At 43.6% G+C, this 21,083-nt stretch overlaps 1 long non-coding RNA gene across 1 annotated transcript in view; it reads left to right on the plus strand.

Moving 5' to 3' along the window:
* LOC115070097 overlaps positions 1–21,083 on the plus strand; it is a 99,883-nt gene that overhangs the window by 1,123 nt on the left and 77,677 nt on the right. Inside the window, exon 2 of the long non-coding RNA XR_003849297.1 lies at positions 2,072–2,213. This is a non-coding gene — a long non-coding RNA (uncharacterized LOC115070097). The remainder of the gene's footprint in view (positions 1–2,071; positions 2,214–21,083) is intronic.

Genomic DNA, 21,083 nt, shown 5'->3' on the forward strand with positions numbered 1-21,083 from the left:
AAATAGTTCCTATTTATATACCTTAGTAGAGAAGGAGAAGGTAGATAAATCAACAATTTAGCCAACTGGAAAATGCAAATTAAAACTGCTTATTCGAGCCAAGTCAGAAAGGTTAAGGTTAAAATTTAAAAAAAAAAAAAAAAAAACCAAAAAAAAAAAAAAAAACCAGGAAAAAAAAAAAACAGAAAAAAAGAGGAAAAAGAAAAAAACAACAACAACCTACTTTCCATCGCCAGGCTCCACGTGCATCTATCTACCCCAGCTCTCCCCTCTCCAGCTCTCTCCCGGGTCCGGGCCCCGGCTCCGAGTGGGTGGGGGCTGTGAGCCGGTGCCAGGGTGGAGGGAGCTTGGGAGGTGCAAAACAGAAAAAAAGAGGAAAAAGAAAAAAACAACAACAACCTACTTTCCATCGCCAGGCTCCACGTGCATCTATCTACCCCAGCTCTCCCCTCTCCAGCTCTCTCCCGGGTCCGGGCCCCGGCTCCGAGTGGGTGGGGGCTGTGAGCCGGTGCCAGGGTGGAGGGAGCTTGGGAGGTGCCCGCACCCTTGGGTCCATTTGCATAAGTCAGATAGGGGGTGCGATGGCGGTGGGGAGGACAAGAACGCCTTCCTCTCGGCCCCTCGCGCCTCCGCGCTCGCTCCAGCCGCTCTGGGCAGAGAAATCAATAAGCCCAGGCCGTTTGTCGCAACTTTCGGTGGCCAGCGTCAGCGTCCGGTGGCAGCCCTGGAGCTGGGACCCGGGACCCGCTACGGCGGGAGGGGGCGTGCGTTATCAGCTCCCGAGCTCAAAGTTTGGACTTGGAGCAAACTTTTCCCTTTCCTCCTCCAAGGGTGTGTGCCCCTTCGGTGCCCCTGAGCTGCCTCCGAACCACGGAGGACTGAGCAGGGACGCCTGTGCCCTGGGCCCGGTGCTTGGGGACATCCCGTAGCCACGCGTGTCTTGGTCCACACAGCAGCGGGGACACGCTCTAGCTGACCCCTGGGAGGTTGGAAAACTCGGATACACACCAGCTTACCCTCTGCCAGACACGCATCCCCACGTGAGATCCGTTCCTGCTTGCCACAGCCGGCACCGGTGCCAGCCGTGGCCAGATCGCGAGTGGGCATGGGGACAGGATGCACTGCAAGGACCCTCGGCGCTTGGACCCTCCAGCCCTAGGCACCACTTTCTCATCTGACCCCCGCCTCTTAATGTTGGGGAACCGGGAATTTCCAAAGCTCTATTTTGCCCTGCGACACGCGCGCGTGTCACCGTGTCCCACCGGCCCCCATCCCGGCCACAGATGGCACTCGGTTTCTCGCCTGCGCGCAGCAGCTTTCCTCTCGAGCTCTCGGCACTCCATTTCTGTCCCTCGGAGACGTCTCTAGACCAGGCGGCGCGCGCTTCGGGTGGGGACCTAGGCGGTGGCGGCTCCCGGAGCCGAGAAGTTGCCAGCAGCCGCGGGGTCGCGGTCATCCACTGCCTCCGCCTCCCTGCGCCCCCGCCCCCATCCCCGTCGAGCTCGGAAACTTTGGTTCCTGGTCCCCCTCCCCACCTGTTGTGAGCTCCGCCTCGGTCCCTAGAGACTGGCGGTGACACACACGGGCGCCTGGGAGCTCCGTGCCCAGAAACAAAGTCGCACCCCCCTAAGTGTTTGCTTGGAAATCGCTCCTGCACCCCCCCACCCCATTCGTGCGCAGCGCCCGCCCCCTGGGAGCCTAAGGACTAAATAAACAGTTGTAACTTCAAACCTTGAGCCTGCCATCCCAGCCCTATCCCACCCCCTTCCCCCGGCCCTGCCCCTCCTTTTTTGTTGTTGTAACTTTGTAAGATCCCGGGAAGGTGCTGAGACTTTGGCTCGGGCCGCTCTCCCGGGTCTGGGGATCCTTGCAGGGATTCCCTACGTCGCATCCTCCTTCCCTGTCCCCGAGCGCTCGGGGGTCCGCACTGTCGCGCGCTGCCCTCTCTCGGATCTTGGGTGCCCCCCCACCACCACTCACCCCTTCGTCCCCTTTGATCTCCCCTCCCACCCAACAACCTGCGAGGAAGGAAGACTTGCTGAGGGTCGTCCCGGTTTCTTGTTGACCGCAGACCCCGAAAGTTTGCTAGAGGAAGACTGCACGCGGCGAGCGAGTGGCCGAGGGGCAGCGGCGGAGAGGGGAAGCATGGTGCTGCCGGCGCCTCCTCCGCGGGCGTGAAGGCGGTGCTCCCGCTTCCTCCTCAGACTCTGCTGGTAAGTCGAGGCTGCTGAGGCAGGCACGCGGGCGGGGGGCGCGGGGAAGGGGTCTCTCGAGAGCCCGGGGGCTGTTCCAGCCAGGCTGGGCAGCGAGAACGCTGCGATCAGGCGCCCGGAGCTAGGAATGTGCCCGTGCAGTCGGTAGGTACGTGCAAAGACAGGACTTTCTTTCTCTTTTTATCTCCCACTTCTCTAAATCCGAAAATCTGGAGATCAAAGTTTAGCGTGGAGTGTGAAGTGCTTGGGTAAAATATGAAGACATCCTTCGCTCTCCTTCTCACCCCGCTCCCCCCTTATAACTATTAATTATTTCCAAGTCATTGTGTCCAATACCCTAGCTGGGCTGATTACAAAGTGAATTGATTTAGTCTAGGCTCATCGTACGCTTTCATCTTAATTTATTTTCTTGTTGCTTGACCAGAAGACCCAAAATGAAACTTCTTTCTTCCTCTTTCCTTCTGCCCCACCCCCAACTCCTTCATCTGAGTGGTTTGAGCAGAATAATGAAATTAATATAAACATTTCATTTGGTTGCCTTTGAGTTTATCCAGCCCACTTCTGAGGGCCCAGGATTGCTCCTATGGCCGACCCCAGGTGTTTTCCAAGTTCAGATTTATTTTGTTCCTGTTCTTTAATCCTGCAGGAGCATTTTGGATCCCCGTTGAGAGGGGTCTGCCTGTTGAAGCCCTCTATAGTTCACCTTCCATTGGCCATAACCTTGAAGACTGAGGACTTGCAAAATAGCCGAGTTGAGAAAAACCCAAGGATATTTAAGGAATTTTCCCGGTACTGAAAATATATTGGATAATACCAAATTCTTGCCTTCCCTCCAGTGTCCTCCACTCTCGGTTTTCAACAGTGAGAATACATTTGGGGGGAAATACGAGCATTTGAAGAGGATTGGTATTTTTCTGTCAGGGTTAGCTGGCTTATTCGAAGCAGCTGAGTTGAGCTGCTAATTTCTGTTTCAGAGAGAAATGTATCAGATCTCTTTATCTTTTTAAAAAAGAATTCCACTGGAATTTTGATTCTCAAAGTAGAATTACCCATCTCTTTTGAGTCCAGAGAAAGAAAACTGGGCTTACATTACCAAAAAATTTAATGGGTTTGTTTTTTCCCCCTTTCTTATTGAAATGCTTCATAATTAAAGAGTATTAAAAATACAAAAGAAATTCAACCATTCAAAAAGTCTGTGCTAAAATCTTAGTGCAGAGGGAAAAAAGGTTTAGCATCTAGCTACTGGCTGCAAACCATCCCCCCCCAACTCCCTCATTTTGGATTAGTCATTGTATGAGAGATAGAGAAAAACTCACTTTTTTTTTTTTTTGAAAAGTAAAGTAAATGGCCTCCAACTGCTGAACCTTGACAACCCAAATTAAGGAAGCAGGGGAGATCAAACAGAGCTGCTGCTGGGCTGTTGTCAGGAACTCCTCTACGGAGAACCCAGTCAGGCTATATGTTCACTTATGCAGAAATGGACCATTGCAAATGCTGATCTTTATTGTGCAAGGAAGCCTCACTTGGAAGGAAATACCCAGCCTCTGGCTGAATTTGGGTTCCTAGGGATGCCAAATTGCTAAACAAGTTATTATTTTTCAATGTATCCTTATTTTGAGGGGAATAAACTCAAAAAGATATCTGAAGGTTATCAAACCATCTGAAGGCTGTCTTGCTTGCTACCCGGAACCTCACCGTGGAATTCTTTTACCATCATTAAACTCCTACACCAGAGTTAGAGTTAGATAACATTTTCTCACATTGAGCTTAGAAGATCTGCCTTCTCGGGAAAGCCAAGGTTTTATATGTGAGCATTTAATTTTGATATGTAGCTCAAAAAAAAAAAAAAAAACAACCCAAGTGATGAAGTTTTGTTTCAGCCCACTCTTGGAATTTCAGAAGTGGGAGAGCCTCCTTTTCTACACACAACCTGTCTTTTTAGGTTGACATTGAATATGACCACACTGCCACTTCTATTCAAGTTCTTTGTAGCTTCTCTTGCTTGTTGTCCAGGAAATTTTCACTGCTTTGCATTTTTAGGGAAAGTAGTAATAGTGATTACTTTAGTATTTTGTTTTTTACAGGTTTATCAAAGTAAAATGAAGACAATATCAATCATTCAAATTAACTGTCTCAAAGAAAGGGGTTTCTATTGCTGGAGAGCTCTGCAAGATATGTTTTATATTTAAATCCTGAAGGGGAAACTAGCCCTTTTTTTTCTAGTTACAAACTATCCCCAAATTGAATGTCATCTTTAATTAAGTCAAGAAATAGGACAAGTAAATACATACAAAAGAATACAAATCATTGTCACTTAAGGCTTGCGTTTTTAATTAACTGGTGTCCATCACATAGTGAGCACTTTGTGTTTTTTTATGTGTTGGAGTTTCATAACCTTGGTACACAATGTGTTTCAAAGTCTAGAGCTTCTATTGGATATATCTTTATTGTATAATTAAGCAATGTGAGTTAAACATACATATGAATGCTGTTAGGCAATTTTTTTGCAGTATATCATGTTTTTAAAAGCTTTAAATATTTTTTAGTTAAATCATTTATACCAACAATAGCAGAAGTTAACCAAGTTAATATTGTGCCTAAGCATTCCCCCCCCCCCCCCCCCCCCCCCACACAAAGAGAAAGACCATTTTTCTGTAAACCAAAAAAAGCGAAAGTAATCCACTTTATTTTGTTCCTCACACCTTCCCCCCCCCCCCCCCGTGACTAGGGTTTTCCTTGCTTCTTTTAAGACTATACCCCTGACTTTGCACGTGTGTATTCTTAGGCCCTGTTGAAGAATATTGTGTTTGCTGCAGTTGTTGAAATGAACAGAAGAATTTTGGGTTATTTCCCAAACAAATGTATTTATACCACAGCATGGCCAATACCAGAATTCAGAAAGAGAAGAGAGCAGATAGCATATTTGACAGCCTCTTTTGAACCCAGCTTCCTCTTTACAGCCAATCTTACTGTATGTTCATTCTTATTTGGCTTTCACATTTTATTTAAGACTCAAACTCAAATTTGTAAGATCATCTTGTAAGATTCTCCATCACACACACACATACATACACACACACACACACACACACAAAATATGTGTATTCAGACAAGCTTAGGTGCTAGAGGCCTGATCCCATTTCAGTGGCTATGCCAAGAATATTTACAGGGGCTAGCGAGAATTTTGCCTTTAAAAAATAATTTTAGGCACACGTTAATCAAATTTAAATAGATTGCAGGCTGACAGAAAATAGTATAAATTTTGTTTATGATTCGGTTACTTTAAGGTACTTACATTAAAGAAACTCATTTAACCCCTGACAACAGAGCATTAAGTAGAGAGGAGAGTTCTCCAGAGGGCTCCAGCTGCCCTTTGCTCTCCTGATAATCTTAAATTACTACAATTTAATTGCAACTTCAAGACATCCAGGATGGGCTGTTTCTCCACAACCCAGAAAGGTCCAGAGCTTAGCTCCATTTACACAGGTGGTATTGTTAGTATTAGTTTTTTTTTTTCTAAATATCTTTTTTCTTATTAGCTTTCATATGCCTTCTATACATTTTAGTCACAGTGAAGGCCATTTTTGCTAAGTAAGCAGTATTAGCCATTTTCTTAAAGCATATTTTAAAATCTAGAATGGATGAACATACAACTGCTAACTGGACAGGTGAATTCCATACCTAAGAGACTTTGTCTACACTGAGCTTATAAGAGAAGCCAAGCCAGGCAAGATTGTTTGCATATGGACCTGCAGGTTTCCCAAATGAGCTTTTACTTGACTCTCTACCCTTGTCTACAGGCCACTTAGCCTTAGGCATGCTATGCAAGGAATCATCAACTGATTTTTGAAAACTATTTCTCTTGTCTGGTACTTGGATGAATTAAAGTTAGAGATGCCAAAAGCTGGTGCAGCAGCAGGCTGTGAGAGGAGATGACTTCTTAAAACAGGGGCAAACCTGGCCTAATTGGGGATGCTTTCTGCCTGATAGTCCTCTCCCCCTCTGTCCAGGAGGTGTAGTTTATTTCAGTATGCGTGTGACCACAGGGTTAATGGAGATAAAGCAGGTTTGGCTTGTGTCACCAACCTAAAAATAAATGTAAGGGACATTTGATTTCAAGAAGTGCTTTGCTGTGGCCTCCCATAGTTGATGTCTTTGCTCTGCGGGCTGCAGGCTGGTGCTCAGCAGAGGGAAATACAGGTCAAGTGCATGGCAGTTGGGAAAGACAATTAGACAGGGTTCTTTGTTTCTTTAATACATTATTCTTATTAATTACCACCAATTTGTGAGAAAGCATTTTTCAAGCCTTGTTTAGAAGGCAGCTCCCATACAGGAGAAGGTGATGGAAGGTGCTGGAAATGGTTGTTTCGCCCAGCTATAAAGTATATTGACAAACTAGCTTGTGGACATCTCCTGTAAGGCTTGTTTTCTTTTTTGCAGTCCCCTAACACCAGTTTTTGTTTGCTTGCCTCTTGAGCACAACAGGTACCTGTTTGGTTGTAGGTTTATGGTTCTGAAAGTTAGAAAAAGTGGTTCCTATCTAGATGGCTGGGAAGAAAGAGAGCCTATAAGGAAGAGCCTGGTTCCCTGAACAGGTGTAAATGGGTTTGCATTTATGACCCTCGCCATGCTGTTTTGTTTTACAAAGGGACTGGAGTGGGGTAGACTCTGTTTATTGGTGAAATTTACAATGATGTTGTAGTAATTTCAGGCTCTGGGGTGAGTACAGAGGGCACAGGGGGCTTTCTGGTGGTTTGGCCTTGATATTCCAAGGCACTCAGTTGTTGGGTTAAATTAGTTTCTTCAATCCTAGTACTTAAAGTAACTAAATCGTAAACAAAATTTATATTAGATCCTGACAACTAATAATCTATTTAAATTACATTAAAGTATCTGGGCAAAAATTTAATTAAAGACCGAAGTACTGTCAAGCCCTGTAAATATCTTGACAGGTCTACTCAAATGGAACTGATATCGCGAAATATTTACATATGTCTGGTGTGTTCCGGAGCATCGCGGCGGTGCCAGTGCTCAGCTAATTGCACTTTCTTTCCAAATCACATTTTTAATAAAATAGTTTTTTTTTTCCCTACAGAAGAAGGAATATGAATACATACAAAACCGTATTCCAGGACTCTGTTTACTATATCATTTTCTTTTCTCAAGATCGTTCTGTGATGAGTTTATTTCCTCAGATAGCTGCTAATTCAGCAGCTGAGGTTCCCGGAGGGATCACTGAATGGGCAGCGTGTGTCTTCCTGTGTGACTTCAGCAGTTTGAAGCTGTTGGAGGCTAGTATGCTGCTGCACAGTCTCTTGAGGACCCACAACTAGTAGGTCAGGCAAGACATTGGCGGGTCCCTGTTTATATAAATGGAGCAGATCCCTTAGGACAGGGATTTTCTTCTGAATTTTCTATCTGGGTACATTTTATATTACCAGTAAGTCAGGTGGTCGGTGACGGGATTCTCTGCTTTTTGATAATCTTGCCATGTGTTTTGCTTATGGCCAGGGTGGTAGATTATATTTCTAGCATCAAACTCAAAGTGTGAATTCCCAAGATGTCTTTCATTCCCAGCCATGCATCTCAACCTTACTATGCTTTTCTGTGTTCCAGGTTCCTGTCTGTGAATTAGGGTGATAAGGATATCCTGTGAGCCTAGCAGTTCATTGACAGGGGTTTGTGATCAGCCTCTTTGAAGGTTTCAGGACAGTGAGTGCAGCACTTTTTTTGGGGGGGGGTCATTTTGACTGGAGTTTCTCCAGTCCTAGTGTCTGTCCCTGGAGTTGGTGATGCCTACTCAGACATGCAGGTGGCTTTTCCTTCTGGGGCCAGGTTCCAGGAGATTGCTGTTGTCTGAGGTAGGAGGAGATTACAAATGCTCTTAATCTAGCCTGTTTCAAAGTAAAATTCTTTCCTCTACTGCATCAAAAAGAGGAGGGAGAAGGGAGAAGGGAAGAGAGAAAGGGAGAGAGAGAGGGAATATGAGAATATGTATGTATGAGGTGGTATTAAAATATATTCTTGAATCAGAACTTTGTGTATGTGTGAAAATGTGCACATGTAGTGTGCATCACAGGAAAAACTCAGTGACCTGCTCTGCTACTCTCTGCCTTATTTCCTTGAGATAGGGTCTCTCATTGAACCTGGAGTTGGCCAGTGAGCCCAGGGATTCTGCTCTCTCCACCCCCCACCCCCCCATGGAGATAGAGATGTATGTATCTGCTCCTGGCTTTTATATAGGTGCTGGGAATCTACACTCAGGTCTTTATGCTTATGGGATAGGCACTGTTAGCCACTGAGCCATCCACTCAGCCCTTGAATCCCAATTCTTGCTGATTAACATGTGGTATACATTTATACCAAAATTTCTCCTGTAGTTCTTTCTGATTTCCCTTGAACAGAGAGACCATGATCCCAAGCGATTTATGTCACTGGAGTTTCTGGGAGTGAAACCACCTCTGCCAATTATTATTGACCATTTCTTTTTGTTTGTTTTACCTTGAGACCTGTCCTGTGTTATTTTGAATGTGTTTGAATTTGTATTAAGAATGAAAACCAATTGCTTTTAACCACAATGAGTATTTGAATCCCAACAGAGCTGTAGTTCCAAACAGAGCTGGGCGCACTGCTGCTAGACTGGCCACATCTGGGGTGGGGCCAGGCTTTGTGCTGGAGAACAGCACCCTATGATATTCATGCCCACCACTCCAGGAATCTCAGTATCTCAGAAGAGCCTACAACTTGCGTTGAGAGTTTGGGTTGAGAGTTCATGTTGCTTGGCCACTGTGAAACCTTAACAGAAGCATGAAAACTTCCTTTACAGTTAGATACATAAAGAAATGGTACTTGGAGACATACAGGCCACATAAGAGCCCCAGGGTTCAGCCAAGTGGCAGGAACATTCTGGAGCATCATGCCTTTTCACCACAGCAGATATTTCCCTTCATGTTGTGCCTTGCATGCATCCACGTCTCCTGAGGGGTGTGGTCACATTGTAGCTATCATTTCCCATCAAATGACATTCTGGGATTTCCTTTTTTCACTCATTCCATCTATTTTTTTTAATTAATTTAATTCATGTGTATGAGTGGTGTGTGTGTGTGTGTGTGTGTGCATGTGTGTGTAGTGTACCACATGTGTACAGTGCCCCTAGAGCTGAGAAGAGGGCATCTGATCCCCTGGAACTGAGGTTAGGAAAGGTTGTTAGCCACCATGTGGGTGCTGGGAACCCATCCCAGATCCTCTGCAAGAGCAGCCAGTGCTCTTAACCACTGAGCAATCTCTCCAGCCCCACAGTGTTCCATCTTGATTTCTACATCTAAACTGTTTACTCATTAGATTAACCTGCTACTGCAAGTATTTTGAGTTCCCTAAGCATGTTGGGAAATTCTCTCTGTGTATGTGATGGGGCATGTATGGATATTGATGGGGAGAGCTTAGCCAAGGATGCCACACAAATAAAGGAAGTAGAATCCTAAGAAGAATGCCTCCTTCAAGATTATGAGATAAAGGAAGATAAAATGCTAAAGAGATGAGTATAAATATTCAGGTATTCAGCTAAAGATCTAACCACTGAGATCAAAGGAGTTATTTAAATGAAAGTTGTCCTGACTTTTTTTTTTGTCTGTATTCGTAATGTACCTTTTGAAGTTACTCAACTTTTCTCACCTATTTAAAAAGAAAATTCTATTTTAATTCCGGGTGTGGCTTCATTTTAATAGCTGCTCAGAACTTTGTAATTGTTTAGATTTTTAGAACTTTACTGTTGGTTTGGCCTTGGGTTCTAGTAGCATTCTGGATAATTCTGTAACATAATGTTCTTTTACTTCTGTTCAGACCTGAAGCATTTTTTTTTAAAGTCACTGATCTGCCAAGCTTAAACATTATAGTGCATCTACCACTGGATCAAGTGTCTTTAAAAGTGTTTTCTTTATTTTTGTTTTATGTGTGTGAGTGCTTTGCCTGCATGTATGTAAGTGCACCACATACATGCATGCAGTGTCTGCAAGGTCCAGAAGAGGGCCTTGGAGCCCCTGGAACTAAAGTTATGCATGGCTGTTAGCAGCCATGTGGGTGCTGGGAACTGAACCCGGGTTTTCTGCAAGAGCAGCAAGTGCTCTTAACTGCGGAGCCATCATCTCTCCCATCCCTCCAGTATCTTATTAGAAGATGAGAAATGGAGCTGATTGGAAAAATCCAAGATGCAGTGATAGCTGATGTGTAAAAGCTCCAGTGGCTGAGGAACTCTTGGTTGATGTTAACCGATACACCGTGTTTGCTGAAAGGATGTTAATCATTTCATTAAGAAAGGTTAAGTAATTAGCTGGTATTTCATTAGGGAATCAATAGCAGTCACTTTTTAGGGATGCATTCTAGAAATTTTTGAATTGGAAGTTGCCTGTATTTAATTACATGGAGAGCAGGTTGTTGAATCTTGAAAAGTGGGTGATACAGCACCTTCAGAAATTATACCGTCCACGTGTGATAGCAGAGGGTTTGGGAGAAAATCCATCTATTAAAATAGTTTCTTCCATGGTCTCTTTAGGCATGCCTTTGCAGACCTGCTCACGTTTTGCCTGTCTTTTCTTTGGGTTTAAGAAAGGTTCAACTGCTTAAATGTGTTCATCTTATTTTCTAAATAATGCCTTTTGTTGCAGTGGGATGTGTGTTGACAGTGAAGGTGTAGCCATAACTTTGGTAAGCTTACAGCAAATTCTTGCGCCTGTAGAAGCAAGCCCTCCTCTTTGCCGTGGACCCGGCCTGCTCCTACAACTGTCTCTCTGTTCTGTGTTAACTCCAGCACAGTGTTTAAATATCCAGGATGGGAATGGGAGGATCTTCTCCACCTGGAAGAAATGCACCTTTCTCTAACACCCCTGTGTTCTGATGTCACACACTAAGACTGCTAGCATTGAAAAGACCCCAGAAGAGAAGTCTCACTTCAGGGTTCTTGTTTTGTTTTGCTTCGGAAACAGGACAGTCACTTTTACTAAATATAGAAAATATTTCTGTGGTAGAGATGACTTTCCCATAGCATAGCACGGAGGGTAAAGAATTCTTTAAGCATGAGGTAATAATAAGTGATTTTTGAAAACAGAGGAAATGGGTTTTACGTTGGGGTGCAGGGCTTTAGGGTCTGTCACCAGTGCCCCAGTTGTTGAATACAGTGGTAATTTCTTGGCCCATCAGGGTTGAGAAGAACTTTGGTGGAAAGAATTTGAGCAGATTTTTATCTTAAAACTGTATCCTTGTATTTTTCAGTTTTGAATATGAAATATGTATGACACTAAAGGAACCAAAAAAAATTTGTTTGGGAGTACACACAGTAGTTTTGGTATAAAGAGGCTGCTGGCCCATCCCTCCCTCATCTGTCCCTAACTTTCTTCTAGAGGGGAGGGGGCCAACCTCAGTTGCTAGCTTTCTACCCCCTGCACTTATTTATACTTTTATATATAAGCATTCATTCCTCAAGTAGAGACTCTTATTTTCATGTGCAAGGTTTATATTGATAGTACCTTACTATATGTATTATTTGACAATCTGGCATTAAAAAACTTGAATAGTGTTATTAGAATCCATCCATTATAGGTACACATAGCTAAGGCTGATTTTTTTTTAATATGGTCTATTTGAAATGCTGAATATTAATACAAAACAAACTCTTTACAGTCAAACTAAAAACCCAGTAACATAAAATTTGGGATGAATATGAAGCCATCAGCCCTGACTCCAGTTCCATAATTTGTTTATTTGCCTGTGCTTTTGGAGGAAAATAACCTTAAATAATCCCAACCATTTATCAGGGAATTTGATTAAAAATAATCTTTCAAGTGGCTGATCCCATCTATTAAGGGAAGGGAAAAAAAAGGCATTCATTTGAAGAAGCCTAGCCATTTTCCTATTCTTATTTAAAGAGTTGGCTTAGAACTTAACAGTTGCATATGCAGGGTAGTGAGTTAAAAGTGATGTTTAATTAACAGGCTCTTTATATTTCTGTATCCTTGTTATGATATAGCACCTTGTTCTTTAGTAGAGAAAGTGATTTCGGTGTAATTTAAAGGACTGGCATCTTTATGGTGAGAAAGCCATATAAATAAAGATATGCTTAGATGGGAATTGGAACATGTTTTTAAAATAGTGTGCGTGTCTACTTTCAGCTCTGTTACCAAACTTGCTGCAGAAGCCAGAGTTGAGGCTCTGTGATTATGGTTATGACCCAAAGAATTGATGGCGCGAGACAAGATGTCATCAGTGGTCTAATTGGAGAAAGTTATCACATTTCTTTTGTCATTAAGTATTAGTGATAAATAATACACTGTTCATTTTGAGTAGATGGAACATATTTAATTCTGATGTATGGAGTTTCAATTTAGTCAGGCTCATTGCTGAGTAAAATGGTAATCTTTTGTAATTTGAGAGAAAAGAGAAAAAGCATTTGTGTCAGCAAGGGTAACAAGGGCCATCTCAAAATGTTTACCTTGACTAGCTAGGGGAGATTGGAAAAACTTTTTTTTTTTCTCCTGGAAAACTTGGTTATTTGTACTGACATTTTATTAGGAATATCAGGTACTCAGTAAATAGCTTACATGATTAGAGATGTTAAACAAAATAGGCTAAAGGTAGGTAATGTTTCTCTGCAAAAGGGAAAAAAAATATAACAAAGGGGTAATATTTGGATAGTGTGCTTTTGCGATGACGGGTGTGTGTTAAACAAGGACTATTAGAGCTGTGTTAGCTATTAAACAACAGTTTTGGTTTAAACAAAAAGTGGAATTTCTCATATCAAATAAGATTGTACTTGGTAATGGTTTATTCAACAAGGACTCCTAGTTTATAACATGGTATCATTTTGTAGACTGCTAAAGCCTTGTGGGAAAACAGTGACCCTCTCCTCATCGTCGCTCAGCATGTCTAGTGCAGTTCTTTGTAGCAGACATTTGTGTCTCCACAGATGGAGGTTAGCACTTGTTTTATTGCTGTACAGTTGCACCAAGTGACAAGAGAAAAGAAATAATAATCAGCTATGTTTTATAGGATGTAAGAAAGGATGATTGAAGGCTACGAGAGAAGCTGGTGGGAGCCTGTGCTGGTGATACTTCTTCCAAGAATGTATCACACAGTGGATTCTCTGGAAAGCACAGGCTTCTCCCGTGGCCTGGGCCAGCTGAGTTCTGCCATTTCCCTGCCACTGTCCCTCGCAGGCAGCCATTCTGGCTCTGTCCAGCTCTGCCATCTGCTGTTCCAGCAGTGGTCTTCCCCATGGTAAGGCAGGCCAACTGGGTCAACCGTTGGGATCTGGCAGATGTCCACTGGGAGCTAAGATCAGGCCAGGCTCATTTTTATGTGTGTCCAAAGCCAAGATTTCAACTTGGTGAAAAGCTGTGGAATTTATTTCCCAAGGCGTCGCCCAAACTCAGCTCTGCCTTTCTCCAACTGCCTGGTTGTGCGATGATTGCTTAATGCTCCTAATTATGTTGGATCCCTCTGTATTTTCAAACACCTGTGCGCAGTTCAGATCCTGGGTGGTCACGAAGCCTGCTATAGAAACGGCTTCTCTTCCAAAATGGGAAAATCCCAGGGAACCTGACCGTGCTTCACATGTGAGTGAGTTCACGTGTATGTGAGTGGAGAGTCAGAAAGGGTGAATCCGTTTCCTTGAACTTGAACTTTCATTATTTCCTGTTAAGTATCCTTAGCTTTTTGGTTGAAGATACTCTTAAAATGAACAAGGTAGAAATGCATATTGCTAAACTGTAAGTTATAATATATCTATAGCCATTATCTGTATACATATCTTTAAAAACTCATTTCCTTCCCTTTTCCTCTGCCAAGTGAGCATTAAAGCTTTGTGTGGGAATGAGGAGGCAAGTGGGGCCAGTTTGTTTTTGCGCTATGGAGTGTTAACGGAGAAATTTGTTGAGCTGCTCTAATCTCTGGACTGGGGACCTGTCAAAGCTTCAGAGGACTTTGATGGAGATCTGAGTTTGTCACACCTTTGTCCACGAGGAGACTGTCATTCAGGGAGGGGATACAATGTTGGCGTATAACTTTAGATGAAATGTGCTTGTGTACATGCTGTAGACTGTATATACATATGGATGTATCTTTTGAAACTAACATGTACAGATGATGTTCTGTGTGTGTGTGCTTGTCTGCAGGTGCACATGAATATATGTGCATGTCTATGGAGGCCACAGGTTAACCCTAGGTAGTGTTTCTCAGGAGCTGCCCCCCCCCTTTTAGACAATGTCTTTCTCTGGGTTTGCCAGTTAGACTAGGCTGGCCAGTGAACCCCAGGGATCCACTTGTCTCTACCTCCCCAGTGCTGAGATTACAGTCACCTGTCACCATACTCAGCACTTTACATGGTGCTGTGCATCATACTTAGGTCCTCATGCTGCATGGCAAGTACTTTACCAAATAGGTATCTCCCTAGACCCCAACAGATTTTTATTTCTCACTATAACAAAAGCTTATTGTTATATGTGGTGCTGGGATTGTGCCTAGGATCTTGGGCAAATTAAACAAGTGCTCCACCACTGAGCTACACCCTTAGGGCAAGAATATTTTCATGTATCATGAGATGTTCTATATAGTTGTTAGTTACCACTTGATAGTTCACTAAATGTGTCTATATGTGTCATTTTCTTCTGTTTGAGAAAAGTACCACGAGGATTAAATGATTTCTGATGTTTGATCATCTAGAGACATGTAGAACAGGCTGCATGAATGAAAGATGTGCCGCTGATTATGGGTAACATAACATATCAGATTGATTATCAGGAAGTGACCTTAGTACTTCACACTGTTACAGCCTCTTAAGGTTAAAAATGGATGCTGTGCCATCCTACTCTCATTTAACCCTTCGAACATCAGTATCTCGCTTTTCTTTGGATCTGACAATAATGCCAAGCTCATATTAGTTTGCATGTTGGAACATGTATTTGGGGGTGAGCTGAGAAACAGTAGTTCTGTCTCTGTATTCTATATCTGTTTTGGAGACTCAAGAAGCCAGGTGTCAGAGTACCAATGGCCCAAGAAACAAGTTGTCTGTAAAACTGTAGAAAAACAAAATCTATGAGCCTTTCAAAAATATAGTAAAGAAACAATAGATGAAGACCAGGAACCTGTAGCCAGCCTGATACAAAGTCAAAACCGGGGGTGCACAATTACTGTTGCTGGCAGCATCCAGATTATCTCAAGCACAGTCTTTCCTAAGGTCCCTTGAGCATGGGGATCCTGCTTGTGCTCCCCCATCCTAGACTTTCATTCATTCTCTGAAGATCTCAGTGCTTTCACTGCCTTCTGTCCCTGTTACCGCCACTGCTTTTCCCCTTAGTTTCATTCTAGAAGGAGGTCTCTGGATCTTAGAGGGGAGGGCAACCTCAGAAAACAGCTACTGTCGCTTGTCATATCCCAGAGTGAATTTTTAAACACTCAGATTCCTTTTGAGAGGGCTCAGCTTACCTCATTGCTTTTAAGGATTGACCATGTCATGGAATGTGGGTGACCCAAACAGTAAAAAGCCAGCATCACTGATGGACACGATGCACGTGCTCCCTTGACCAGTTGGGATGCTCTCCTAAGGAGGATGAAATGAACTTCCCTCACAGGATTCACGTTTGAGTTTGAAGCCAAAAACGGACTTTTAAATTATATTTTATTTTTTGGTATTACTGAAGTTTAAAGTGTTAGCATAGCCGTGCATGGTGGCACACACCTTTAATCCCAGTGCTTGGGAGGCAGAGGCAGGTGGATCTCTGTGAGTTCAAGGCTAGCCTGGTCTATATAGTGAGTTCCAAGACAGCTGGGGCTACAGGGAGACCCTGTCTCTAAAGACCAAAAAAATAAAATTTAAAAAAATGTTATATTTCACTTTGAACCAGGTGGTTATTGTTCTCTCCTGTAACTCGCCTCTGATTCTCTACCTCTGAGATTCTCTGGCATCCTGAGTTACTCAGGATGTTGTTTGAGTTTCATTGTGTCTTAGTGGTAGGGCCTGTGGCTGGTATGGGACAGCAGAAGGTACACTTGAGCACCTGATGCAAAGCCTTTACCAAAGTGTTGGCCCTATGTAAACACTGCATTTTGGTGACTGGATGTTGATAATAATTATTCTTCCAATTACCTCAATACGTGTTTTATGACTACAAGGTATTGCAGTTCACTTCCTCCTTTTGCTTTAGATGTTTGATGATGGGAACTGACAAGGGGAATTCGTACCTTACCAGCTTTCTCCCTTTGTTCCACCTTTCCCAACATTTTCTTCCATGCAAGCCTCTTTTCTACTTTTCTTTTTTCTGTGTCTAGAGCCAGGGAGAAGGGCTGTGAAGAATTTGTGAGGAGTAGTCAGTGTCCAAGCTATGGATGGACGTTCCATGTCACCATGGCCTTTGGGAGAATCTGTAGATTACAGGAGTGTGGAGGCATCCCAGATGTGACCTTCAAAAGGATGGGCTTTCAGAACCAGAGGACTAGGGCTTTTTCCACAAAGAATAGGGGTTGACTTTGCTAGCCTAGGGTGTGGTAATCAGGAAAAAAAGAAAGCACAAAGAAGTCACAGTGAGTGACCCCCGTGGGCCTCAGACAGTGATGGGTTTGGGGCATGGAGCTTTCCTTTGCTCTATTTTCTGAATTGCCATTGGATGGCGTTTGCACCCCACCTTCCTTGTCACTATGGCAACAGGCAGTGCTACTGTAGCGGCTCCAACGTTAGACTACACAAGGGTTTCTCTAGACTGCTTTGGGATTTGAATGTGTTTGCGTAGATTGTATTATTTTTCCTTGGCAAAGTGTCTCAAGTTTAGTTCCTAGGGAAATGTGGGAGCTACTCAGGACAGCTCAACATTTGCTAACCATTTATGAACTTGTAATTCACACACAGGTTTTGAGGCTCTATTGCCCCAATGTCTATGCTGTTTAGCAGGTGGGTACCCCAGTGTCTATGCTGTTTGGCAGGTGGTACCCCAGTGTCTATACTGTTTGGCAGGTGGTACCCCAGTGTCTATGTTGTTTGGCAGGCTGGAGAGGGACCTAGCACTGGTCTCATGTTTTTCACTACATTCAGTAACTCATCATGGGCATGTATTTAGCCTCACTTGTGCTGGGCGTGGGTAGAGGGACTTGGTTAGCATTTTTGTTTTAGTGTCTGTGAGTGCTCAGGCACACATGCACGTGTGTGTGCACCTGTGTGTGGAAGCTAGAGGTCAACTTTGAGTGTTGTTCCTTAGGTGCTGTTTACTTCCTTTTTTGTTTGTTTTTTGTTGTTTGTCTTCCTGTAGCCCCAGCTGTCCTGGAACTCACTATGTAGTCCAGGCTGGCCTCATAGTGATCTGCCTGCCTCTGCCTCTGGAGTGCTGGGATTAAAGGTGTGCACCACTATGCTCGATTTACTTTCTTTTTTGAGACAGTTTCTTTAACTGCCCTGGAGCTTGCACAAATGCTATGCTGGCTGGCCAGTGAGCCCCAGAGATCTGTCTCTGCCTCCTGAGCACTGAGATTATAAGCACATGCTACCATGCCTCACTTTTTTACCTGGGTGCTGAGGATCCAGCTCAGTCCCTCATGCTTACATGGGAAGCACTTTACCTACTAGCCATCTCCCCAGCCATTGGTTAGAGTTTTCAACCTGTCATCATCAAGCCATTGAGAGGCATAGATGTTCATGTCCCTAACCATTTCTTTTTATTTTTGATACAGGTTTCACTGTGTAGCCCTGGTTAGCCTGGAACTTGCTATATAGACCAGGCTGACATTGGACTCACAGTCACCTGCCTCTGCCTCCTGAGTGCTGGGATTAAGCCACCATGCCTGGCCCCTTTCCATTTCTTAATTATTGTATAAAATATAGTGGAGAATTAAGTAAGTGGTTTCACTTATTTTCCATAACATATGCATATACATTCATTTATTTATTCACTTGTTTATTAATTCCTCATTTATTTTCCTCTTTATTCATTGAGTTGTTTATTGACCCCAAATTAATACTTGGCCAGGAAACAATTTCTCTCTACTCACCTAGCACCCCAGCTTGCTTTTGGGCGTTCTCAGGTATTTCAACACAAACACCACTTAGACTTCTAAAACCAATGTCATTATTCACAGGGGTCTTTGTCAACAAGCCTACGCTGTTCATCTTCAACCATTTATTTACTAAATATATAGCTGCCCGGAATCAAATGAGCCTTCTTTATGCATTCCAATTCCCATACGACACAGCCCTCGATTACGTTTTGATCACCTAAAATACACGAGGTAGTACACCAAGTATGAGCAGCGCTTTTTCTTTCTAGCCGGAGCACTTAATTAAAACCTGACAGATTGATTTTTCCATTAGGCCAGAAGGCAGGTGTCGCCTTGATTTGAATTTCGTATTAAGAGTCAGTTTAGCTGTCCCCCGCCCCGCAATATGTGTAGTTAGCAAGACCTTTTTTCCCCACAATGAATTATACACACCGAACTGGTAAAAGAAAACAAAATCAGATGTCCTTGTGGTGAGTTCTATGAGAAAGATACTGTTGGGGAATTGCCTTAATTCTTGCTCTGTGCCCAGGATCCCCGTGGAATGTCTGTTCATTGGGTAATACTGCCTTGAAATCTAAAGTGTATAAGCTGTCATTTTCTGACCCCTCACACTCCAGCAGGGACAGGGTGACAGAGGTGTTGATGTCAGCAGACATCTTGTTGGATGGCTTTCTTTCCTTTCATCTTTTCCATTTCCGTCTTCCCCAAATGTAGTAAAAATAACTTCCCCAAAGGTTTGTTAGCCTTCACTGTGAGAATTCAAATTCCACCTTTGCCTGATTAAAAAAGCCAAAGCTCTGAAAAAGCCGTTTGGTTCTGTGACATAATACTGAGGGCCCTGAGCCTGGGGCACTGACTGCGGTGTAACCCAGTCTTCGTCCCAAGTGTTCATATATGGCAGTCACACTGGAGTGAGGAAGTGAAGGGAGAAGACATTAATCCAGGAACTGTAAGTGAAATTCAGGGACTCTGGAACTGTTGGGGGACAGGTGTGGTGGTGAATACCTTTAATTCCAGCATTTGGGAAGCAGAGGCAAATAGATCTATGTGGATCTGGGGCTAACCTGGTCTGTATAGTGAGTGCCAGACCAGTCAGGACTGCACAGTGAGACCCTTTCTCAAAACAAAAACAGAAACAAAACACTTGTTGGGGCTGTTAATCTATTATTTTCTTCTTTCTTAAATGCATATATGTGTGATAGCTGGGCATGGCAGTACATGCCTGTAATTTCAGAGCATTTGGGAGGAATTTTAGAGAAAGGATGTTGAGTTTCAGGCTAGCCTGGTCTATGTAGCCATTCTGGGCTAGCTTGAGTTATAGTATGAGACCCTGTCTCAGGGAAACAACAACAACAACAATAACAACAACAACAACAACAACAAAAAACAAGAAACAAAACCACCACAAACAAAGAATCCTAATCAAAGAAAACAAAGTAATAGAACTTATCAGTTTGTTCTGTGGGTCAGATTAGACAGTCCATCCATAAGAGGGTGTGATACATAGTGCCTGGCAAAAAATAGTGCTATACATGTTAGCTCTTATGATGTGTATTATGATTACATCTTTACTGGGGTTTTGTTGTTGCTGTTGGTTTTGAGGTTATTTTTGTTTGTTTGTTTGTTTTTGTTTTGACACAGGGTTTCTGTGAAGCCTGGACTGGCCTAGAACTTGCTATGTAGACCAGATTGGCCTTGATCACACAGAGATCCGCCTGCCTCTGCCTGAGTTCTGGGATGTACCTTTACTGTTTAAAAGTTGTAGTAAGTTGCCAAGACATAAAAGGGAGGGTGGATTTTGCAAAGATGACTAAATAAAAGTCAGAAGACGATGCACCTCATATACATGATATGAGCGCTGGTGCCTGATAGTTTGGAGTTTGGATTGACTTGTTTTGCCTAGGTCTCTTTGCTTTTGAATAAGCTCCTGACATCTGGATTTGCCAGTGTTTTTTTTTTTTTTGCTTCTGCAACTGGTGCAGGTGCAGATAACAGGAAGTGAAACCTTAGGTGACCCAGGGGGAGCCTCATTCGAATGGTGCCAAGCAGGTATGCTCCACCAGCGTTATTATCTTACTGATAGTTGGCATGCTGTGGGCATTCACATGTGTCAGGAGGATTGCAGAGGGTGAAGTCATACAACTGGCTGGCACCGACCTGCCCAGCTCCTTGGAAGGTTTGGGCAGCAAACCCTCTGTCTGAGAAGAGGGTTGTGTGAACACATAGCTGTACCTGTCTGATTCCCTGGAATGTCACTTGGTCTTTGAGGCTCATCACCGGAGTGCAGAGGAGAGCATAGGAGGTGAATTCATACCAGGTGACCGGAGCTGAAAAGTCATGAGGTTTGAGACTGTCTCATATTCCTCTTTCAAAACTGTGGCTAGGATGCCAGGTTTTCTAAGTGTTCAGAAACTCCGTGTATCAAATAGAGTGCTTCTTTCATGTTTACGCTGATCTTTGTCCTTAGGATTTCAAGATAGCCCATTATTATTCTGCCTGTGGGAGAGGTAGATTCATGAGGTGACCCCTTGGACATACTTTGCAGTGAAAGTCTTCCCAGCCTGGCCCACCCTCTGGGCAGGGCCTCTCCACAAGCACCTTTGGCAACATGTCTATGTATAAAGCACCCATTCATTTCCTGGCTGTGGTTAAAGAGCACCTCAGATCACTTGTGTGATACCTTAAGGCAGCCAGAGACCTGCCATGACTTCCCCCATAGCCAGGACTTTATTCTCGACTCTCACTGGCTACAGATACACATGTGCACACACACAGCTACAGGTGTGCATGTTTTCTCTCTAGCTCTCTCTCTCTCTCTCTCTCTCTCTCTCTCTCTCTCTCTCT

Source organism: Nannospalax galili, unplaced genomic scaffold (genome assembly GCF_000622305.1).
Source record: "Nannospalax galili isolate Female #2095 unplaced genomic scaffold, S.galili_v1.0 scaffold114, whole genome shotgun sequence".
Lineage (NCBI taxonomy): Eukaryota > Metazoa > Chordata > Mammalia > Rodentia > Spalacidae > Nannospalax > Nannospalax galili.